At 41.5% G+C, this 22,727-nt stretch overlaps 1 long non-coding RNA gene across 1 annotated transcript in view; it reads left to right on the forward strand.

Moving 5' to 3' along the window:
- Positions 1-22,727, forward strand: part of LOC102253428 — a 92,190-nt gene that overhangs the window by 42,430 nt on the left and 27,033 nt on the right. The window contains exons 3-5 of the long non-coding RNA XR_314263.2: positions 9,702-9,872; positions 14,445-14,551; positions 16,967-17,077. This is a non-coding gene — a long non-coding RNA (uncharacterized LOC102253428). The remainder of the gene's footprint in view (positions 1-9,701; positions 9,873-14,444; positions 14,552-16,966; positions 17,078-22,727) is intronic.

Genomic DNA, 22,727 nt, shown 5'->3' on the forward strand with positions numbered 1-22,727 from the left:
CCATAGATTTTGGATTGTTGTGTTTTCATTGTCATTTGTTTCCAGGATGCTTTTTATTTCTTCTTTGATCTCTTTGGTAACCCAATCATTGTTTAATAGCATGCTATTTAGCCTCCAAATGTTTGATCTTTTTCATTGTTTTCATTGTAGTTGATTTCATCTTAATATGTGGCCTATCTTTAAAAATGTCCCGTGTGCACTGGAGAAGGATGTATATTCTGTAACTTTGGGGTGAAATATTCTGAAGATGTCAATTAAGTCCATCTAATCTAGTGAGTCATTTAGGATTGCTGTTTCTTTGCTGATTTTTTGTTTAGAGGATTTATCCAGTGGTGTCAGTGGGATATTACATTTCCTTACTATGACTGTATTGCTATCAATCACTCTCTTGCTATCTTCCAGAAGTTGTTTTATGAATTTGGGTCCTCCTGTATTGGGTGCATATATGTTTACCAGAGTTATATCTTCTTGTTAAATTGCTCCCTTTAGTATTATGTAGTGGCCTTCCTTATCTCTTCTTATGGCCTTTACTTTGAGGTCTATATATGTCAGATATATGTATTGCTACCCCACCTTTTTTTCCATTTCCATTTGCCTGGAAGATATTTTTCCATCCCTTTACTTTCAGTCCGTATGCGTCCCTTGTTCTAAGGTGGGTCTCTTGTAGACAGCATATATATGAGTCATGTTTTCTTATCCATTCAGCCACTCGATGTCTTTTGATTGGTGCATTTAGTCTGTTTATCTATTATTGATAAGTACTTGTTTGTCATCATTTTTATTCTTAATGTTTGTGTTTCTTCTTGCCTTTCTGTTTCTTCTTTTTACGCAGTCCCTTAGTGTCTCTTGCATTGCTGGCTTGATGGTAATAAACTCTCTTAGCCCTTTTTTTTGTCTGTGAAGCTTCTGATTACACCTTCAATTTTAAATGATAGTCTTGCTGGGTATAGTATTCTTGGGTTCAGTCCCTTGCTTTGCATCACTTTGTATATTTCATTCCATTCCCTTCTAGCCTGGTGTGTTTCTGTTGAGAAATCAGTTGATATTCTAATAGGAGATCCCTTGTAGGTAACTTTCTGTCTCTCTCTGGCAGCCTTTAAGATTCTTACTTTGTTGTTGGTGTTTGCCAATTTAATTATGATGTGTCTTGGTTTCGGTCTTTTGGGGTTCATCTTGTTTGGGACTCTATGTGCTTCTGGAACTTGTGTAGTTTTTTTCTTGCCAATATCAGGGAAGTTTTCTTCAAACAGGTTTTCTATTCCTTGCTTCTCTTCCTCTCCTTCTGGTACCCCTATTATGCAAATGTTGTTTCATTTTGTGTTGTCCCAAAGCTCCCTTAGGCTCTCCCCTTGATTTTTAAATTTTCTTTCCAGTTGCTGCTGTTTTTATATGTTTTTTTTTACCTTGTCTTCTAATTTGCTGATGCGGTCCTCAGCCTCTTATAGTCTACTGTTTAAGCCTTCCATTGTGTTCTTTATTGCAGAGATGTCGTTCTTCATTTCCTCTTGGTTCCTTTTCATGTTAGTGACATTCTCATTCATCTCCTTATAATTCTCTTTGAGTTGTGTATATTCGTCATTGAGTTGTGTATATTTGTCATCAAGCTGTTTGAGCATCCTTATAACCATTACTTTGAATTCTTTCTCTGACATGTTACTTGCCTCAATTTCATTTACCTTCCTTTTTTTGGTGATTCCTCTTTTTCTTACCTTTGGGGATTGCTTTTTTGTCTTCCCATGTTTTGCTGTAATGTTTTAATTGTAGATCCAATTACTTTGCTACCCAGGTTCTTTTGGGGATGGTGTTCCTGGTGTGATCTCTCAGGTCTCCTGGGCTTGGTAATCTAGCGTAGCTCCCTACTTGAGCTATTCGGGTTCTTTTGATGTAGGCCTGCGATCTGGAAAGGTGCAACTGCGGTGTCTAGAAGTCAGCAGCCGTGGAGGGGGGTGTCCCAATTTTTGCTGTCTTGTACCCTTGGTTGAAATCGTGCATGCCCAGCAGGGACTCACAGTGGCACCCAGGAGCTGTCTGTTGGGGTGGTGGGGCTCAGGAGGCCTGCACTTTGGGAAGGCATGACTGTGGTGTCCAGAGTTCTGTAGCTGTGGGGTGGGCAGACTCAGCTTTTGTTGCTGCTTCTGTGGTTGGATACATACACCCCCAGTGGCAGCTCACAGGGGCACCTGTGGTGCGTTTGCCAACTGGGTGTACTGACACACTCTGAAAGGCCTGGCACTGAAGCTATGCGATTGAGGTGTCTGTGGGCAGGTATCTCTGAAGAGGGAATTCAGAGTTTCTATAGCCCAGCAGTGCATCCCTGTTTGTATAAGTGCACACCCAGTGGTGGCTTACAGCAGTGCCCAAGAGCTGCCCATGGAGCAGTGGGCTTGGAAGGCCTGCTCACTGAAAAAGCTCATGACTATAGTCTCCAGAGTTTTGCAGCTGTGGGGTGGGAAGACTCAGTTTTTGCTGCTGTGTCCATGGTTGGATACACATGCGCTCCCAGTGGTGGCTCACAGGGGCACCCGCAGTGCGTTTGCCAGCATGGTGCACTGACGCACTCTGAAGGGCCCTGGCACTGAAGCTGTGCAATCAAGGTGTCTGTGGGCAGGTATCCAGGATGAGTGAATTCAGAATTTCTATTGCCGGGGGAGTGCATCCCTGTTTGTCCAAGATCACATCCAGTGGGGGCTCACAGCAGCTCCCAAGAGCTCCCTGTGGATCAATAGGCTCAGGGGGCCTGAGTGTTGGAAACGTGCGACTATGGCAGTGCATTTGCCAGCACGGAGCTCTGACGTACTCTGAAGGGCCCTGGTGCTGAAGTTGCACAGCTGAGGTGTCTGTGGGCAGTTATTCAGGAAGAGGGAATTCAGAATTTCTACTGCAGGGCAGCGCACCCTTGTCTGTATAAAATCGCTCCCAACGGGGGCTCACAGTGGCATCCAAAAGCTGCCTGTTGAGTGGTGTGCCTAGGAAGCCTGTGTGCTGAAAACGCATGACTGTAGTGTCTGGAGGTCGTCCGGAGGTCTGCCGCTGGGGATGGGGAAGCTGTACTTACTGCTGCTGGAACGGTGCACCTTAGAGGTAGAGGTCCTAGGGTCTGCAGGTCTGTGGGTCAGGCAGCAGGATTTTGGCTGGAGTGGCTGCTGGGTCACAGGCAGTGTCCAAGGCCTGTCTGGGTGGTGGTGCTGAAGAGTTCCTAGAAGAGGCCATTTTCCCCTTCAAGATGGCATGGGCTCTGTGTTGGAGTCCCGCAGTCTGGTGAGTACCTACAGCGGTGGTAGTCCCTGTGCAAGAGTGCCTGGTCTGCCAGCCCCCCGTACTCCTGCCGGATTTAACTGTCCCTCACTCACTCAAACACACATCACACACTCTCTTTTCATCCCCTCACTCACTCACATCCTCTCCCTCGCCTCCATCCTGCCAGCCGCCATCTTTCCCTTTTTTCCAAATATTTCTTTATAGTTTAATTTTTTTCCTGTTGACCATTGCCTGAAGTGCACTTGCCTTTGGGAAAAGTGGCAAAATAAATATGGCTTTTTAAAAATTGGTTTCCCAGACAATGCCTCATGGCATATATTCCAGAGCATGAAATATGGAATCAAAACTGGATTAGGAATCAGGCTCTAGCTTTTTAAAATTATTCTATATAATAAAAGCCTAATATGCAAATTGACCAAATGGTGGAATGACAGGTCACTATGATATGCACTGACCACCAAGGGGCAGACGCTCAATGCAGGAGCTGCCCCCTGGTGGTCAGTGTGTTCCCACAGGGGGAGTGCTGCTCAGCCAGAAGTTGGGCTCATGGCTGGCTAGTGCAGCGGTGGTGGTGGGAGCCTCTCCCACCTCTGCTGCAGGCAGGCGGTAAGGAGCAAGGGATCCTGGACTGTGAGAGCCTTGGACTATGAGAGGGATGTCTGACTGACAGCAGGCAGACATCCCCCGAGGGGTCCCAGACTGTGAGAGGGTGCAGGCTGGGCTGAGGGACCCCCCTCCAGTGCACAAATCTTGTGTACCGGGCCTCTAGTCTTTTATAATTGTTTCCCTGACCAAGTTGCTTAACTTTTATAGGCTTCAGTTTCTTTATATATATAAAATGAATGATAAACATATTTATCTTGAAGGGTCATATCAAAGATTAAATGAGCTAAAATGTGTAGCACCTTATCAATAATAGTTGATATTTACTGAGTACTTAATATGTATCTGAAACTTTTGTATGTATTTTGAAGTAATAACTTATTTGGACTGTGAGAGCCTTGGACTATGAGAGGGATGTCTGACTGAAACTTTTGTATGTATTTTGAAGTAATAACTTATTTAATCACAACCACAATGAGAATACTACTTAAATTCACATTTTATAGGTGTGGAAATTGAGGCACAGAATAAAGAATTACCTTGTTCAATGTTCAGATCTAAGTAGTGTTTAGAGACAGGAGTCAAGCCTAGGTAATCTGGACCTAGTGCCTATGCTAACTATCAAACCACACTGATTTCTCAGATATTCTTTTCTTCATATAAAGTCTTAATTCCCACCACTATATGGCTTTCAAAATAGTTATTGCCAGGAGAGAGCAGGTGAAGAGATGTATTTTTGATGTTTCTGAGATTCTCAGGATCTTGTCTCAATGTTGAAGCACTGTTCTACGTCACCATCATGGCTTGACTTGGCTTTCCAGGGTCCTCCTAGGAATCCAACTTTTGTTATAATATTGCTATGGGAAAATGCATTCAACATTTCAGAGGATAGATTCACACAAGGACATTTTCACTAGTACTTATAGTAGTGGTGATGGAATAGCAACTTTCCTCACCCTTAGTGAAGTCCAATATACTTAACATTCCTTTTTGCGTTCTTAAAATGTTTAGCATGAGATGAGGAGGGGGATGGGAAAACTGGTTTGGGTTTTCTTTTCTAAAAGCAGAAAACAATGTAATTAGTGGGAAATTGACCCATAATCTTGATCTTCAAACTCTTTTTCCCTCTTATTTCATTAAGATTGCTTTTTTTTTTTAAAGTAAGAAAAACATGCATAAATAGCCAGACTACTAAATTCTCTTTAATGACAGAAACTAATAAGAAATGGCTCTGGTATTTCATCCAGCCTCTCAAATAATGGCTCTGTTGTTTTGATCTCAGAAGTGTAAGGGAAGCTTTATATTCAGAGATGGGCGTCCCTGTCTTGAGCACCTGAGAGACTGCATTATATATTTGAAAACCATTTTACAATGTCCCCTTCCTAGAGTGTGGGGCCATTGGTGCTTTGATGTGGTTAAGTAATTTAGTACAATCATGTAATAGATTAAATTAGATTTCAGCTTCCTTGAAATTTTTGAAGAATGAACATAAAATGAATGCATCCATAATCTTGTAGCACTGAGAGGATTTCCCATTTTCCTATTTTTCTTTTTTTTTTCATAGCGAGGTGCTGGTAGAGAAGGCATCCTTCTCTTAACCTTGAGTAGAATCAAAAGAGAAATTGCTGAATTTTATTGTGAAGTATTCATGCCTGAGTGAGAGAAAAGAAATGCGTATGGGAAAGAAAGAGGGAGAGATTTTCTAAGATACCGAGGAAGAAGCTGCTTTAAATAAACATTATCTTGTGGAGGGCAGGAGTGCAGGCAAGAGCAAAGACTTTGCAAGGGATTTGTAAACAGGCAGATCTGAGTTTGAATCTTGAGTCTACAATTACCTTGTTTTGTTACTTCATCTTCCTAGGCCTGTTCTCTAATCTGTAAAATTGGAATCACAATATTAAAGTTGAATTGTTAGTGCATGATTAATTGAGATGATACAGATAAAATATGTCAGAATGCTTGGCAGAGTCAATGCTTAATAAAGCGTTCCTTTCCTCTGATTCCTAGAGGGGTTTTGCCTCTAATAACTTTGAGAAATTCATTTGATATTTATAGAACTCCTTCTTTAATATGAATCCTGGTTCTCACTACTGACTATAAAATCTTGGAAAAGATCATTAACTGCTCTCTGCCTCTGTTTCCTTATCTGCAAAAGGTGGACAATAATATATAGTATTATGACCAGGCTATATTCTAGGATCTTGGGGACCCTGGTGAACAAATGAAATGAGGACTATTATAAGATTGAAAGGAGTTAGTAAATGCAAAAGAGTACCTGTTATAAAAACAATCAATAAGGGGTGTTATTATCATAAAAATGAACAAACAATATTTTCTGTAGTCTAAGTCAGCCTTGATTTTATTATGTGTAAAGGGCACTATTATAATTCAGTTTTTTTCCTTCTCACAAATCTTGGCTTTTAACACTATGGACTTGCTAAGGTTTCAAGAGCATTTGCTTCAAGTTGACAAAAGATCCATGTTTTTGTAGTTCATTTAGTCTTTCCCGAGTGGGTCTTTCATGTTTTGCCTTCATTGTAGAAGGCTGTCAGAGGACGTGATTTCCAGGGCAAAGTGCTTTATAAGGGAATGAGAAATACAATGGAGGAAAATCATATCTATCATATAAGGTACATAGTAAGTGTTTAATTACTAATGAGCATTTATAAATAATTATAATGATTTCTTTTAAGAATTTCTAAAAATAACCTAATAAAAAAAGCATAAGTCAAGCAAATGACTTTCTAATGATAGAACCCTTTGGCAATATAGCTTCTTGTAAATGGAGATCATTGAAGGTTAGTAAATATTAATAGAAAACCATGAAACACATACTATGAATAAATAAAATCAAACTGTCCTTGGAAATGGTCATCTTTCTTCAATGGAGAACCCAACAGATAGAGCAGGAGTGTGTTACAGAGACAGAAATTTCACAGGTTTGGTGATCTTCAGCAAATTGATTTTTCCTCCTATTTCTCCAGGCATTCCTTAAAAGCAGAGTTGAAATCAATATTTTGGGATTCTTGTTCAATACAAATATGAAAGTTTCTGAACAATTTAATATCCGAATGCAGAAAGATGCATTTGTTTGTTTTCAACAATGGGAATTAGGGGTCTGATCCAGAATGTGTGCAGTGCTGATGAGTTTCAGCATGTTTCTAGAGTACACTGCTGCTTATCTGCTCAGCAGAAGCTTTTGTGGTCTATGCATTTTATTGGAATGCCATTAAGTTTAAATACCTCTCTTAGCCTGAAGGAATAGAGCTGACCTGAGTGGTAGGCTTGGTGCTGCAGGAAGAAGTTTCTTACTCAAAGCTGAAAATCTTGGTACTTTATCATATGTAGGTTAAATTTGAGCAGGAAGTTTGGGTGTAATAAGTGAAAGAACTCTATGTGTACTTGGAAACTAGAATATGATTTCAAGATTGGGAAAACTGTAGAGAGCAAAGAAGACCAGCAGGTTGTGAATATGTGAAGGGTTATCACAAACATTTACATGGAACAGACATTGAATTCTTTGTTGGCCTTCATGAATCTACTTTATTTTAGTACCTGGAGAGGTGAGCTACATTTTATGGTCTGAGCATGAAATGGACAAAATAGCCATTATTCTTATTTAAAGTCTAGAGGCCTGGTGCATGACATTTGTGCACTGGGGATGGAGGGGGGGTGCCCTCAGCCTGGCCTGTGCCCTCTCGCAGTCCGGGATCCCTGAAGGGTCCTTAGCACTGCCTTGGAGGCAGGAGAGGCTCCCGCCACCGCCACTGCACTTGCCAGCTGTGAGCCCGGCTTCTGGCTGAGCAGCGCTCTCCCTGTGGGAGTGCACTGACCACCGGGGGGCAGCGCCTGTGTTGATTGTCTGCCCCCTGGTGGTCAGTGCACATCATAGTGACCAGTCGTTCCACTGTTTGGTCGATTTGCATATTAGGGTTTTATTATATAGGATTGTCCATTCCACTATTTCTTGTTATCTCTAAAACCAAGTTGTAATCTGTGAGCCCCATTGTGCCTCTTTCTTTTCACCTTTCTCTATAAGGAAATTAATGTATTTGAATTTAAGAATTTTGCTGTCACCTATGCATTGTTTATTTAAAAACAAACAAAAATGAAGACCAGCCTCAAATCCCACTGGCTGTGGAAAACAGTCATTATGGACACTTGTGAGCAAGCAATGCCTTATGCATGAAAATCTCTGATTGGAATGATAGCAAAATCCTTCCACTTTTGTAGGACAGTAAATCCAATGCAGAACGGATTTGAAAGATTTGATGTGTAAATTAGCCATTGAAATCAGAGTGGGTGGGACCATAGTCCTGCAGCATAGGAAAAGCAGTGGTTCCCAAATCTAGTTAAGTATCAGAATCACCAGTGAACGTATTAAAATACAGAAGTGAAACCCACCTTACTGAATTAGTGTCGCTTGGGGTGAGGAACTCCTACCTTTTTAGTTTGCATTTTCTTTATTTTTAACTTAAAGTGCATCAAAATGATTTCTATTAAAGTTTCTCTAAGTGTGGCTTGTAGTCTAGTTGCATTTGAGTCTAGGAGTGAGAGGGTGAGAGTGAAAGTGAGAAAGGAATGCATATTAAAATACAGAGTCCTGAGCTTCACTCCAATCCTACTGAATCTGATGAATGCTTCATGTGGGTTTAATTTTTTCATTAAGACTTCATTTTCTTAGAGCAGTTCTAGGTTTACAGCAAAATTGAGATGAAGGTACAGAGATTTCTCATATAACTTTGGCTCCCTACCATGCATAGCCTCCCTCATTATAAACATTCCCCACCAGAGAGGTACATTTGTTACAATTGTTGAAGCTACATCAACACATCATAATCACCCAAAGTCCATAATTTACATTTTGGTTCACTCTTGGTATTGTACATTCTATGGGTGTAGACGAATATATAGTGACATGTATTCATCTTTATGGTATCACCCAGAGTATTTTCACTGCCCTAAAAATCCTCTGTGCTTCACCTATTCATCTCTCCCTCCCCACAACCCCTGGCAATCACTGATCTTTTACTGTCTCCATAGTTTTGTCTTTTCCAGAATGCCATATAGTTGAAATCATACAATATGTGGCCTTTTTAGATTGATTTCTTTTACTTAATAATATGCACTTAAGATTCTTCTGTCTTGTCATAGCTTGAAAGCACATTTCTTTTAACATTGACTAAGATTCCATTGTCTGGATGAACCACAATTTATTTATTTATTCACCAATTGAAGGATATCTTACAAAATCCAGGTTTTGGCAATCATAAATACAACTGCTATAAACATTTATGTACAGGTTTTTGTGTAGACATAAGTTTCAACTCCTTTGAATAAATGCCAAGGAATGTGAGTATGGTGAGAGTATATTTAGTTAGCAACCACCAAACTGACTTCCAAAGTGTCCATGCCATTTTGCATTTCTGCTGGAAATTACTGAGTGTTCTCATTGCTCCGAATCTTCATCAGCATTTGGTGTTGTCATTGTTTCAGACCTTGGTCATTCTAGTAGGTGTGTAGTGGTATCTCATTGTTGTTTTAATTTGTATTTTTTTGATGACGTGATGTGAAACATCTTTTCATATACTTATTTGCCATCTGTATGTGTTTTGTGATGAGGTGTCTGTTAAGGTCTTTGGACGGTTTTTAAATTAGGTTGTTTTATTATTGTTAAGTTTTAAGGTTCATTATATAAGACGGTTTTTAAATTAGGTTGTTTGTTTTATTATTGTTAAGTTTTAAGGTTCATTATATATTTTGAATTATTCCTTTATCAGATGTGTCTTTTGCAAAAAGTTCTCCCAATTTGTGACTTGTATTCTCATTCTCTTGATCAGGTAATTCTTATGTCAAAAGTGTTTGAGAATTCTATTGTATATTCTCCTGTGTATGGGCCATGGATGGAGGAGATCTGCATAATTTGAATCGACCCTAACAATCAATAGATGGGAACTGTCTCAGCCACAGCAATAGGGAAAGAAGCTACTCAATCCTACACAAGGTACTTGGTAAGTTATCAATATAATCTCATTTTTTATTGATAACCATGTTATGAAATAGATATTAAAATACTCATTATAAAGGACCTTAGTTGAAGTCCTAGAGTTGGAAAAAGTGGAACCAAGATAGGGTTCCGCTAACTGACAACAAAGCTTCATGTCTATCATACGTGATTGCCAGTAAGTCTCTACGTGTAAATCAGTGGAACTAAACTTTAATTTTTACTTCGATATTATCTAGCTCTATGCTGTTAGGTATGTCTCTGGGCTTCCATTTCCTTACTCTTTATAGCTTAAATGTCATGTAAGGGTATGGCTCTATTTTCTATAGTAGTCTTCCTTCTTAAATATCTAATACAATACACTGGACCACAGAAAGAACATCTGTGGGAATAAGCCTATAATCTATGTTCTATTCTCTTCTAGGTACCTTTCTGAAGTCAATATTTAAATGTTTAAAAAAGAATTTTATTTTCCACATGTGTACAGGCAGCCTGAGACAAAAATCTGGTGTGTTGAAGATGCATTGGCATTATTTACTAACTTATATAACTTAGAATGTTCCAAGTCACCTGCCCTTACAATAGGACCATAGATATTAACACCAACAGAATCTCAAGAGACTTATTCAGCGAGACTAGAAAAATAAAAAGTGGTCTCACATTTGCTATGGCTATTTGCCTTCTACATTCCCGGGTAAATGATGTCTAACCTCTGGCACCCTCTGTGTACAGTAAAGGTTAAGGGCCTTTACTTCTAGATGCCTATTGTATTTATAATGCAGGCTGCCTCATTCTAGAACTAACCACTTCTGGAAATATTAGCAGGGGCATTTAGACAGGAGATTTCTGGCAGCTTTTAGAGTCACCCAAACTTTTGCCCACACTGTCCTCACAAGCGAGCACATGACTGAAGCCATGACTTAGATGCATACTTGCATGCCCTTCAATGTGACTAGACTTTTCTGAATGATTTCCTCTGGCCCCTCCAGACTTAGCATTCATATCCCATGTTTTCTCAAGGTCCTTGGCTTGACTTACTCTTTCATCTCCTTGCATCCCATTTCCTTAGCAGTGGCCCTAAAGGATGCTGTCCATGGCCAGCCTTCAGCACTCAGCACTTAGTGGTGACTAAGTGTTCATATCTCCACCTCTCTACAGTTCTCTGACCACTGGGGGATAGGATGGGCAAGGGCTTTAACAAGGAAGAATGACCACATGCTGGTTTGCAGCAATGATCCTTATTTATTTCCTAATCCCAGCATAATTATTGATCTTGTTCCCTTTCCCTTATAAGATGGTCCGGGTTTGAATGATTTAACTTATAGTGTCACTCCATACACAATGTTATCTGTCCCAAGAACATGGTCCTATAGAATCACACCCAGTGTCCAAAAGGCACAGAATTACAAACCAAATAAATTGCTGCCTCTGATGATTTTTTATGTATGATGGAGCTTTCTAAAACAGAGCTTCTCCTAGCACAGTCGCTTGTATAACACAGGCATAAAAATATGGAAGATTATTAAATCTCGTCATTTGTCACATTACCTGGGTTAATGTAGATAGTAAACCTATAGTGAGTCAGCCCAGCATAGCATCTGCTAAGCTCCATGATAAATGAGCTTACCCCATGATAAAGTACATATTTTCCATTTTGAAAGGAAGCCCTAAACTTCTCAGACCAACTCATCCTTTCTGTTTTCTATTGCCTGATTGCCTTACTTACCAATTCTGTGACTCACTTTTTAGATAAAGATTAGTAAGTATTTAAAAAGTCAGAAGATACTATTACAGAAAACAAAGAACTGAGAGTTCTGTCTGTAATAAGTGTTTGGAGCTGAAGCAATCCAAGGTAAAGGAGGAGAAAGCGCCCATGAGGGGAATGTTTGTTTGGGTTTTACAAGTGATGATAATTTATTCAGAAAGAACGGGAGTTCGGGGTGAGTAGGATGGGAAAGATTGAGGGGAGCTCTAAAAGTCTTATTTTGTTGTGAGATGTCTAGCTATAGTGATGGCCTCTGTATTTCAGATGATGTAGGAATACTGCTCTCCCATCTTGGGCCCAAAGGAAATATGTGCTTTTGGAGGCAGACAGATTCCAGGTCTTGGAATGAATGGGAAGCCTTAGAGCAATCACATGTCCTCTGCTTGGAATGCATTCCTGGGGATTTGTGGTCTTTCCATCTGGGCTGCAGGTGATGGTGTGGGATTAGATCAGGGAGGAGGAAAAGGCCCAAGAGGGAATCCAAGATCTTGGCGGGAGCTTTAGCTGGATTAACACGAAGGCAGCAATCATGGCAAGGCAGATGAATTTTTAACTCCCAAGGGCAGCATGCTTGGGTACAGTATTGGGGGCACATGGTGAGGTCTAAGCAATAATAACGGAGCACCTGAGTTTGGACGTGAAGGAGAGCAGAAAACTTCTTAAGCAGCAAAGATTAGAGGAGCCATGCTTAAATACAAAGACAAGAGCAAGGATGAAGGACTAGAGATTGGTCACAAAGAAAGAGACATCTTTGGGCATGAAATTAGCTTCTAAGTTCTTCAGGGAAGATCAGAGTCTATGACCCCTTAAATATTTGAAACAACTTGTAAACAAAAGCCCAACTTCTAAACAAATTTACTATGTTCTACATCGTGACGCAGAAGTGGTTGATTTAGAGAAGGCTGTACTTAAAAAAAGACTGGTCCAAGTCTTATGTCTACCCTTAACTTCTTATATATGTTTGGGCGTTTCATTTTGCCTCTGTTTCTTCACTTAAAAAACTTGAACTGTAAATCTGTGCTGTCTAATATGGTAGCCACATATGATTTTAAAAACTTAAATAAAAAATTCAGATCTTCAGTTACACTAGTCACATTTCATGTGGTCCATAGCTACATGTGTTTAGTGGCTACCATACTGGACAGGGAGGAAGATATGAAAGATTTTCATCTTTGTAGAAAGTTCTTTTGAACAATGTTGCCCAAATTATCTCTAAGTCCACTTCCAGCCTGGATTTTCTCTAAGTCAGTTTGAGAACTGTAAAGAAAGGTCAGGGATGAAGCCAGATGCCATTTATGCCCAACCCAGGAATCCTCTATCTTTGCAATGAAGCTCCCATTGTCTTAGTGGAGGTTTTCTCAGAGTTGAGCCATAGTCCGAGGCTCTGACTCCCCTTCTCCATTCACAGGTATCAAATCTGCATTGCAGCATTGCCTACTGCTTCTACTCCCTTTAACTTGTACAGGCATTGTTCTCAATAAATCACTGGCACTTCTAATTCCATCTTGGAATCTGTGTTTTGGAGGACCTGAAATGAAATGTGAGGAAAAGTTCTTCATGACAGACAGTTAGAATAATCAAAGAATATGACTTCAAGTCATAGTATGAGCAAAATATCTCTTGCTCCTCACCTTCCTGGTCTCTACCTCTGTTTTGCCTATTCTCTTGGAGTAAACTTGATAGTTCAGAGTTCACATTTGATCTCTGGCCGTTACCTTGTGCTTAATAATTTGACCATACCTTAATTCAAGGCCCACTCTCACTCAGGATAAAGATTCTGATTCTCCTTTCCTCTGTGCTCCATGGCCTTGGCCAACTTCCTCATTCCCAGCTTTGGGCTTTGAATACTAGCCCAGGCAAGCCAGTAGGCACCTTCTTGCCTGGAAGGAAAGGTGAAAAAGACTGCAAATGAAACTCAGAACAAGAAAGTGGGATATTCCAACATGTGTAACTTAGATGTGCCAGCCTGGGAGTCTAGTGGAGTTGCAGAAGGGCACCCAGAAGGGTGCAGGCCAGTCAATAGAATTCCTTAAAATTCATCTAGTCTTTGGGGGAGGCTTGGAAAAATAGGAAATGCTCCTAAAAAGGCAATGGTGGAATATGTCATATCATTCACTTTTTTTTCTGTTTAATATTCAACAAGTGTTTGTGCTATGCTAGGTCTTGTTCTTGCTGTAGATGAAAATATAAATTAATTGAGTCCCTGCTGCTCCTGGGGTCCATGGTCTAGACTTTAGACTTGGAACAGGAATTCAGGAACTCTATATGAGGCAGAAAACAAGCAATAGACCTAAAAGAAAACATCCCAGTCAAACTATGGGCAAAAAAGAATTGAAGCTAATACATAGGAGGTGGCTCTGGAGCCACTCAAACTATCCTACTTCAGGTGGCTCTGGGGTTTGGACTTGAGACTCAAGCAGCTCCTGATGGGGGAGAAAAGAACAATAGAATCTGGGAGCTAGGAAGAGTTGAACTCTGGCCTTCCTGGATAGACACTTTGCAGATTTCTGAGTGACATATAAGATTCTGGAGGACTGAAAGAAGTGCTCACTGGGCTTCTGATTATAATTCATCATTCTATAGCAGCTAGTGTTTGTCAATTGAAATATACAGAATTCATCCAAACAAAAAACTTGTACTATAGGCAGGTGTAAAAGGCTGCATGTAATAGAGGCCCCACTTAATAGAGGCATATGTGGGATAAACCTTCAATTCCCTACCCTATACATGTCCTGTTCCTAGTGTGATTCTGCTTTATGAAGTCACGAAGGAAGGACCCAGACTTCTTCTCTCTTGTTGCCCTAACATCCCTAGGTGATGCTCTCAACCACATGGTCCAAGATTGCTTACTACCATGCCTGGATTCCATCCAGAATGAAGGGGGAGAGTGGGAAGAGGCAAACATGCCTTTCCCTTTAAAGGTAGAGCCTGGACATTACACACATCACTTATGCTCAGATCCCACTGGCCACAGTTTACTCTCACTGTCCCTAGGAGAGACCATGTGCCAAGGTGAAGACAATGGATAGCGGTAGTGGGTAATTCCCATCAATCCCATGTACACACTTAATTTACAGAGTGCGGGCCATTTCCAGCACTTTCCTAGGTAGGATTTCTAAACCTCCTTTTTACCATCACGATCCCTCAGACCTACCTCTAGTAATACTTTTTTTTCACCCGTGGATTGTAACTCTGTGTTTTTTTTTGTATCTGTGAGCTTCTTGCCAAGCAGAAACTATTCATTTTATTATGTGCCAAGCCTGGCACAAAGTAGATGCTCAAAACATGGGCTATCTGGCTCAGTTAAATGCTTGGTGAGTGGATGAAATCCTCCAAAAATGAAATGTTACAAAATCCCTGCCTGAAAGAGACATTCAACTCAAGGCACTTATTTTCCCCCTGTGAGGACAGACTGGACTTTTTTATTTTTAGATATATATTTGCAATTTTTGAGATGATTTAAAAAAATCTATTCATATTAGGTATGATTTACTGAAGGGATAATTAAATTTGTGTAGAAGCTTCAAATTTGGCATTCCCAGATGCAAAGGTCACTGTGCATTTCAGCCCCAGGCCTCTCTAAGCAGTCGCTCATTGCATTCCTCTGTGGGTAGGAACTGGACAATCTTTCTGGCTTGGTTATACCAAGTGGAAGTAACATCCTTTCCCACCCCCTGCCACATCAAAGGGGCCCTGGGAGCAGGGAGGAGTGTTATGTGGCTTTTCACTTCAGGAAGCAAGCATAATAATGCTATTCATTGCATTAGCTGCAAAAAAACTATCATTAAGTCTTTGAATGTCGTATAATCACAGGGAAGGGAACCAATACTTTGGAGTTCCAAATATGCCAGGCGCTTAGCGACCACCATCTCGTTTAATCTTCTCAATATTCTATGAGGAAGGTAATTTGAATCCCCATTTTACAGTTGAGAATCATCTTAGAGAGATAAAATAATGTGCTGATGTGGTTCTAGGATTGCATGAGGGTCTGCCTCTCCAAAAGCCTGCACTCTTTCCAGGATGTCAAATGGCCATCCCTTCTATTCCTAGACTACTTTGTAATGCATAAGTTGCCTTTGTAACACCAACTCTCTTGACCTTGACTATTGTCCTGTGAGGTGTGGGAGGCAAGGGTGTTTGGTCCCATTTTGCAGATGATGAACGGAGGTTCACAGATTAACTGACTTGCTGCATATCACACTGCTATGAGAGCCAGAGCAGATCTTTAATTCTAGGGCTCTTTTGTAGAGGTTGTGTAATTGGTAGGAGTAGAGGAAATGAGTTGATTTTTAAAAAAATATCAAACACTGTCACAATAAAGTCCAAGAGAGGTGACCAACTTGTCTTGATTTTCCCAGGACTTTCCTGGTTTAAGTCCAGGAAGTCCTGCATCCTGGGAAAACCCATGGCCCTAGGCCAGTGGTTGGCAAACTGAGGCTTGCGAGCCACATGCGGCTCTTTGGCCCCTTGAGTGTGGCTCTTCCACAAAATACCACGTGTGGGCACGCACGTACAGTGCAATTGAAACTTCGTGGCCCATGCGCAGAAGTCGGTATTTTGTGGAAGAGCCGCACTCAAGGGGCCAAAGAGCCGCATGTGGCTCGAGAGCTTCATTTTGCCAACCACTGCCCTAGGCAATCTGAGAAGGTTGAGTTCTGAGTGGGAACATTTTCTTGAATTACACAGAAATCAATAATTTTTTTTGACAAAGTCATGACAAGGAAACAGCATCATAAAAACACTTGATTTCTGAATAATAATGTGATTATTGTTGGCTCAAAGTTGTTTACTAAAAACATAAACTCCAGTGGGGAATCCATTCAGAGTTCAAGAACTTGCCCCAGCTGTGTCTGGTAATTGTGCCTCCGTCCCATTGGTCTTCATCTTAGCACCAAGACCACTCTGCATCATCTATGTATTTAGCCATTAGTGGTTCTCAAACTTTGTCAATAGTCACATGGGGAACTTATTAAAACCTGATTGCCCCAGTTCCAGAGATTATTATTCAGTAGGTCTGGGGTGGGGCCGGGAACTTATACCTCTAACAAGATCCCATGATGCTGCTAATTTGTGGAATAATCTTTGAATAGTACTTGGTGACTTGGATGGTCCCTAAAGTGTGGGTGTAAGGCAATCCTTTGGGGTATGTGAAGAAGATTTAACATTTATGTATACTTTTATAAAATTAAAACATTTCTAAATAGAAAATGGGATAAATAATGTGTTATTAGTACAGTAGTATATGTAAATAATTTATATGTAAATAAATACACATAATTAGGGTTGGGTGTCAAAAAGAGCTTGAGAGAATTGACTAATCAACTTTTCTCCAATAGGGCAGGTGAGTCCTACAGCAGAGTCACCTCTTTGCATCCGAACCTGCATCGTGGAAGACGAACCTGCATCGTGGAAGACGGTTGGGGCTGTGTTTCCAGCAGGCTGCCCAGGTGATTCTTCTAAACATTGAAATTTGAGGGCCCTGATCTGCATTCTGGGACCCAGTTTCTGATCCAATGGTTTCCCAGGTGTGGTCCCAAAGCAGCAGTAGCATCATGGGAAACTCATTAAAAATTCAAACGATGGGGCCCCACCCTAGACAACCCGAATTGAATACTCTGGGAGTCCTGCCTAACAATCTGTGGTCTAACAAACCCTCCAGGAGAGTCTGATGCCTCATAAAGTTTAAGAAACACTGTTCTCCACAGGAGACCTTCAAGGAAACTTCTAGCTAGTGACTCAGTAATGGGTTATCTTAGAGCCCACTGTTTCTGACTTTTGGACCTACAGACAAGTCTCTCTTGAAGCCTGAATTCCCTGGGAAAATGAATTCCTAGCTACTTTAATCTGTCATAGTATCAAAGATGAACAAACTATGTCTAAGCCTTGCTGAATCTCAGTTTTTTTGATCTGTAAAGTGGGCGAGCCCTGATAATACCTTAATTGTGAGGATCCAATGAGACAATGGGTGATAAAATGGTTTTGTTGATTGTACTTTGAAAATCGTATTTAACTTAAAATTTGAGCTTTGTTTGAATTTCTGATTCACAGGGGTTGTTCATGCCTCTCACCTGATCCATTCCCACTTTCATTTTCTTCTAGTGATGGTAATACTATTTACTGCGTGGCCACTGTCAGACACTGTTAATTCTTTACACACAATTATTGCTAATCCTCACCAGCCAAATCAGTATCCCCATTTTACAGTTAAGGAAACCAAGATCTGAAGAGTTTACAGAATTTCCCTAAAAAATAGAGCTTAGATTTAATTCAAGGTCACCTGAATATGAAACCGACACCCCTTGAATCACAGCACATGAGAATCCTTATTCTGGCCTCATCCTTAGAAGTTGACCTTTGCTTGTCCCTTTTGGATCCCAAGTTCCCTGAGGGTAGCTTGTCTCCCAGGCCCTGAGCCCTGGTTTGGACATGGCTGCAAGGGGCTAGCAGTATCCTGCTGGAGTCAGCTGATGCCAGGGGCACACAAGAGTCTGTAAATATCACTGCTTCACCCCAAAGCAGTCACATTTCTGCCTCAAACCCCACCTGAAACTCTGCCTTTTAAATAGTATGACTTTCTATTTTCAGCACATGCTTACACAGGCTGCCTTAGGAGCCTGTCTTATCTGTTTGCTTTTATATTCATAAAGTGGTGCACTGTGTGCTATAGGTGCTGTTGGTTGCTACCCAATAGCCACTCCCCTCCTCCTTGTTGCAAGAATCTGATTTGTTCAGCCACTTTCTCCTTTTCCCTGGGAATCAGAAGCACTCACCCCCATTCATTGCAGCTCTGTTCTTCTTCCAGTTGTTGGTTTAGGAAGGGCATATTACATAGTAATGGCCAATGGCTGAGAGGAGAAGTCTTCTGAGGGCTTTTGGGGAAAAGTTCTTCACTGACAGAGAGACATATAAGAAGGTATGCCCCTGTTTCTTTGCCACATGACATTGTTCTGCTTGTGGGTTCTTTGAACCATGGCAGCTGTGTTGTGTCTATGAAAAGAGCTAGAGTACAATTCTTGAAAATCTGAGCCAGAAGGGGTCTTGGACACAGCCATGTCCAAGAACATACTACTTCTTTTTTTCTTTTTTAGATAAAAAGAGCCCAAAGAAGGTAAGTAAGTTGTCCAAGGCACCTGCTATGGACTATATGTTTGTGTCCCACCACAATTCATACTAGTATATTGAAGTCCCACTCCCCAGTGTGACTGTATTTGGAGATAGAGTAAGGTTAAATAAGGTCATGAGGGTGGGTCCTGATCCAGTAGGATTAATCCTATATAATAAAAGGGTAATATGCAAATTGACCCTAACAGCCGAATGACCAGAATGACCACTTGACCAGTCACTATGAGGCGCACTGACCACCTCTCAGTTTCTTTCCCCAGCTGTCAGGCTCCCATCACCTGATGGCACATGGGGAACTGGGGGTGGGTGGTGGGGATGTGGGCGCCAGGCCAAGGCCCTCGCCCCACTGGTTGCCCCACACACAGAAGGCGACCTGCAGTGGGGGCAGGACTGGTGAGTGGGCGGGAATGGCCACCTCTCAGTCCTTCCCCCCCGGCTGGCAGCCTCTGATTGCCCAATGGTGAACAGGGAACTGGGGGTGGGTGGCAGTGGGGGGTGGGGCTGGCTGCGGGCAGTTGAGGAAAATGGCCCTGATTGCAGGCCAGGCCTACTGACCATACCCATGCACGAATTTCGTGCGCCGGGCCTCTAGTGTCTTTATAAGAAGAGACATCAGATAGCCCCCCTCCTCTCTGTCAAGTGAGGACACAGTGAGAAGGTGGCTGTCTACAAGCCAGGAAGAGAGCCCTCACTAGAAGCCAAATTGGTCAGCACCATGATCTTGGACTTCTCACCCTCTGGAACTGTGCAAAGTAAATTCCTATTGTTGAAGCCACCCACTCTGTGATATTTTGTTATAGCAGCTAGAGCAGACTACGTCAGCACCTATATATTGCTTGGCTCTGTTGCTTTAAGCCGACCTGTCCGTACTTGCTCTGCTACTGGCTGTGTGACTAGGGTACATCACACCTTCTCTCTGAGCCTCTTTCTAACATAGTAACAAAGGGGTAATGATTCCTCTTTGCTCACTTTCTAGGCCCATGATAAAAATAGATGCTGTGACAGAAGTGGAAGAGCTTTTTAAATTGCACAATTTCAAGCAAAAAATATTTTTTAATTATACTAGACACCAAATATATGTATATTGAGGTGAAAAGCGCTATACCCAGGGTGTTAACAGGCCTTGGTAGTGGGTTAAGGGATTCAAGTAGAAAAAGAGAGGAAAGGAAGGATGTTAGAATGCAAAACTGCTGGTGTTTGGGACACTGTTTGACAGACACTGTGCTAGTCATAGTGCATCTATTATTTTGTGTCATCATCACATTAACCCTGAAAAAACAGGCGGTTTGGTTATTACCAGTGAAGAAACTGAAGCTGTGAAACACTCAGTGTGCTATTGAGGTAATGGGTGGCTGAGCAGGATTCGCACCTTCATTACTGGCTCAGCACCATGCTCTTTCTGCCATACCAGGCCATGAGCCCCTCCAGAAACTTGAAGGTGTCAGTCTGAACGACCCAGTCTGAGATCCTGCCTCTAGCAAACCAAGGCTCGCCTTTTCCCTCAGGTTCTGACCTGGCTAAACAGTGGGACTGTACCAGTCAAGGTGTGGTGGACAGTGGAAGAAGGTTCAGAAGTCATCATGCCAATGATCCTGGTGACCAGCCATAGCCACCTCCTCCCACCCTATCAGCTTAGTCCACAAAAATCCTGATATGGCCAATTCTTCATGTTTGATTTGGTGCCTATGTCATGTAATTTGCTTTTGTTAGTTATATTTGGTCTCCAAATATGAGTTCTGGGATGAAGGCAATAGGAAATAGAGTCTGTGACTTCAAGTCAGACAGGCCTGGGTTCAAACGCAGGCTTTACCAGCACTCATTTGGTGGCCTTGTGCAAGTTTCTTCCCTGTCTCAGTTTACCCACTTGTGACATGGGGACAACACCTGACTCATAGGATTATTATATGTAATGATGTTGACTGTAGTTTTTCCATATAGTAGATATAAAAATGATAGCCATTCCTTAAATTCATTTATAGAAAAGAGAAGCAAATAATTTAACTTTTCCTTTTTCCCATTAGTATTCTAGATCCTACAAGTCCAGCTACTATCTTTTTTTCTATCTCGATACCTTTCTCATTTGTACTCAAATTAGCCTTTATTTCCTACAATTATATTCCTTTCAGGTTCTTTTTCATGTTTTCAATGCTTTCCCCTCCCAGCTCGGTTTATCATTCCAAATGGATTCTATTATTCTCAGCTTCTCTCTCCAGCCTCCCCCTTTCCTCCTCCCTCTGTCCATTCTGCAACAGGGACAGTTTCACCTCAGAGTTCTTATAGGTTTTCATACAGACAGTTGTGTCTGCCCTGAGTTTGCCTCCAGCTCCCTTCAGTATGTATCCTGTTCCTGGAGTTGTTGTGGCCGAAACACTGGATTGTGGAAGCGACTCCCCATGGCACCCACGGAGGTGCATCTGGCTCCTGCAGTCAGTAGCCTCTGAGGCCCTGCAGTGCATCTGGTAGAAAATGTTTTTGGCCAACAAGGAGCTCAATTATCTATGCACTCTTTCCCCCAATCTCTCTTTCAATCTGTTAAAAACATCCAGATTTCGTGGGTTCCATTTAGGATGGAAAACTGTAATCACCTGGGAACTCCTATAGTAAAAACCTCTGCTGGCTTCCCATTGCCCATGGAGGAAATGCTAAAGCTCTCTGCAGGCAATCAAGACCCTCACAGTCCAGCTCACATACAGCCTTTAATCAGGGTTCTTAATCTGGGGTTGGGGAATCCCTTGAAGTTTCAAGCAGAATTGTTTGTATACACTTTTTTTTTTCCTGGATAGAAAGTCCAAAGCTTTCATCAATTTCTCAAAGAGAGCCCAAAATCAAAATGATTAGTGCCCATTAATCCATTAGGCTTGTCCTTGAATCAGGTAATTGCCACATCAAACTCTCATTTCCATAGCCTTAGTTCCAAGCGTCTTTCCCTGCTGTGCCCCTACCTACTGCCTTCCTAGCCCACATCTTGCACCTTCTCTCAATTTCCTATTTGCTGTTATCCATGTTTCCTCTTTATAGCATTGTCCTGAGCATCAAAGCTGGCCATTAGCTTTATTTTCCTGATAATGACTTAGTTTGTCATTAATAATACTTTCCTGATAATGTCTTGGTTTGGCCTGCCCTCAGAAGCAGACCCTGGGACTAAGTCAGGTATAGATGGTGAATTTTGAGGATGATCTTAGAAAACCTGAGTAAGGGAGTAGGGAAGTAAGACGGTAGAAAGAAGCTGATAGAAAATCATTATCAAACAAGTTAAAGATGTGGGCAGCCAGAGTCTGATCCTGCTGGGCAGCACATGGCTCAGGGTTTCCCTACCTGAGATAAGTGAAAAGGAGTATTTATCCACTATGAATCATTTCCTGGGGGCGGTGGAGAGGAGACATCAATTCTCTAGTGCTCTGGGTTGCTTAGCGTGCTGGCAGAGTGGGCTACTGCAGCTAGAATCATAGGTGATACTAGTAGTAGTTGCAAGTGGGGCTGGCCTGTACAGAAATGGTATGTGATGAAGGGACATAGCTAGGGCCCCAACAGCGTCTGCTACAGGGTCTAGCTTCATCTTTTTTTTATTTTTTATTTTTATTTTTTATTTTATTTTATTTTAATTAGTTAAGGTATTACAAATGTGTACTCATCCCTCCCATTAACCCACAACCTCTCCCTGCGCCCCCCTGCACACTCATGCTCCCATCCCCCTGTTGTCCATGTCCATTGGATTGGCTTATATACATGTATACAAGTCCTTTGGTTGATCTCTTCCTCTTACCCCCGCCCTCCCCTACTTTCCTTCTGGGGATTGATAGCCTGATCGCTGTTTCTCAGTCTTTGGATCTGTCCCTTTTCATCAGTCTATGTTGTTCTCTATAATCCACAAATGAGTGAGATCATGTGGTATTTATCTTTCTCTGACTGGCTTATTTCACTTAGCATAATGCTCTCCAGTTCCATCCATGCTGTTGCAAAAGGCAAGAGTTCCTT

Source organism: Myotis brandtii, unplaced genomic scaffold, assembly GCF_000412655.1.
Source record: "Myotis brandtii unplaced genomic scaffold, ASM41265v1 scaffold540, whole genome shotgun sequence".
Taxonomy (NCBI): domain Eukaryota; kingdom Metazoa; phylum Chordata; class Mammalia; order Chiroptera; family Vespertilionidae; genus Myotis; species Myotis brandtii.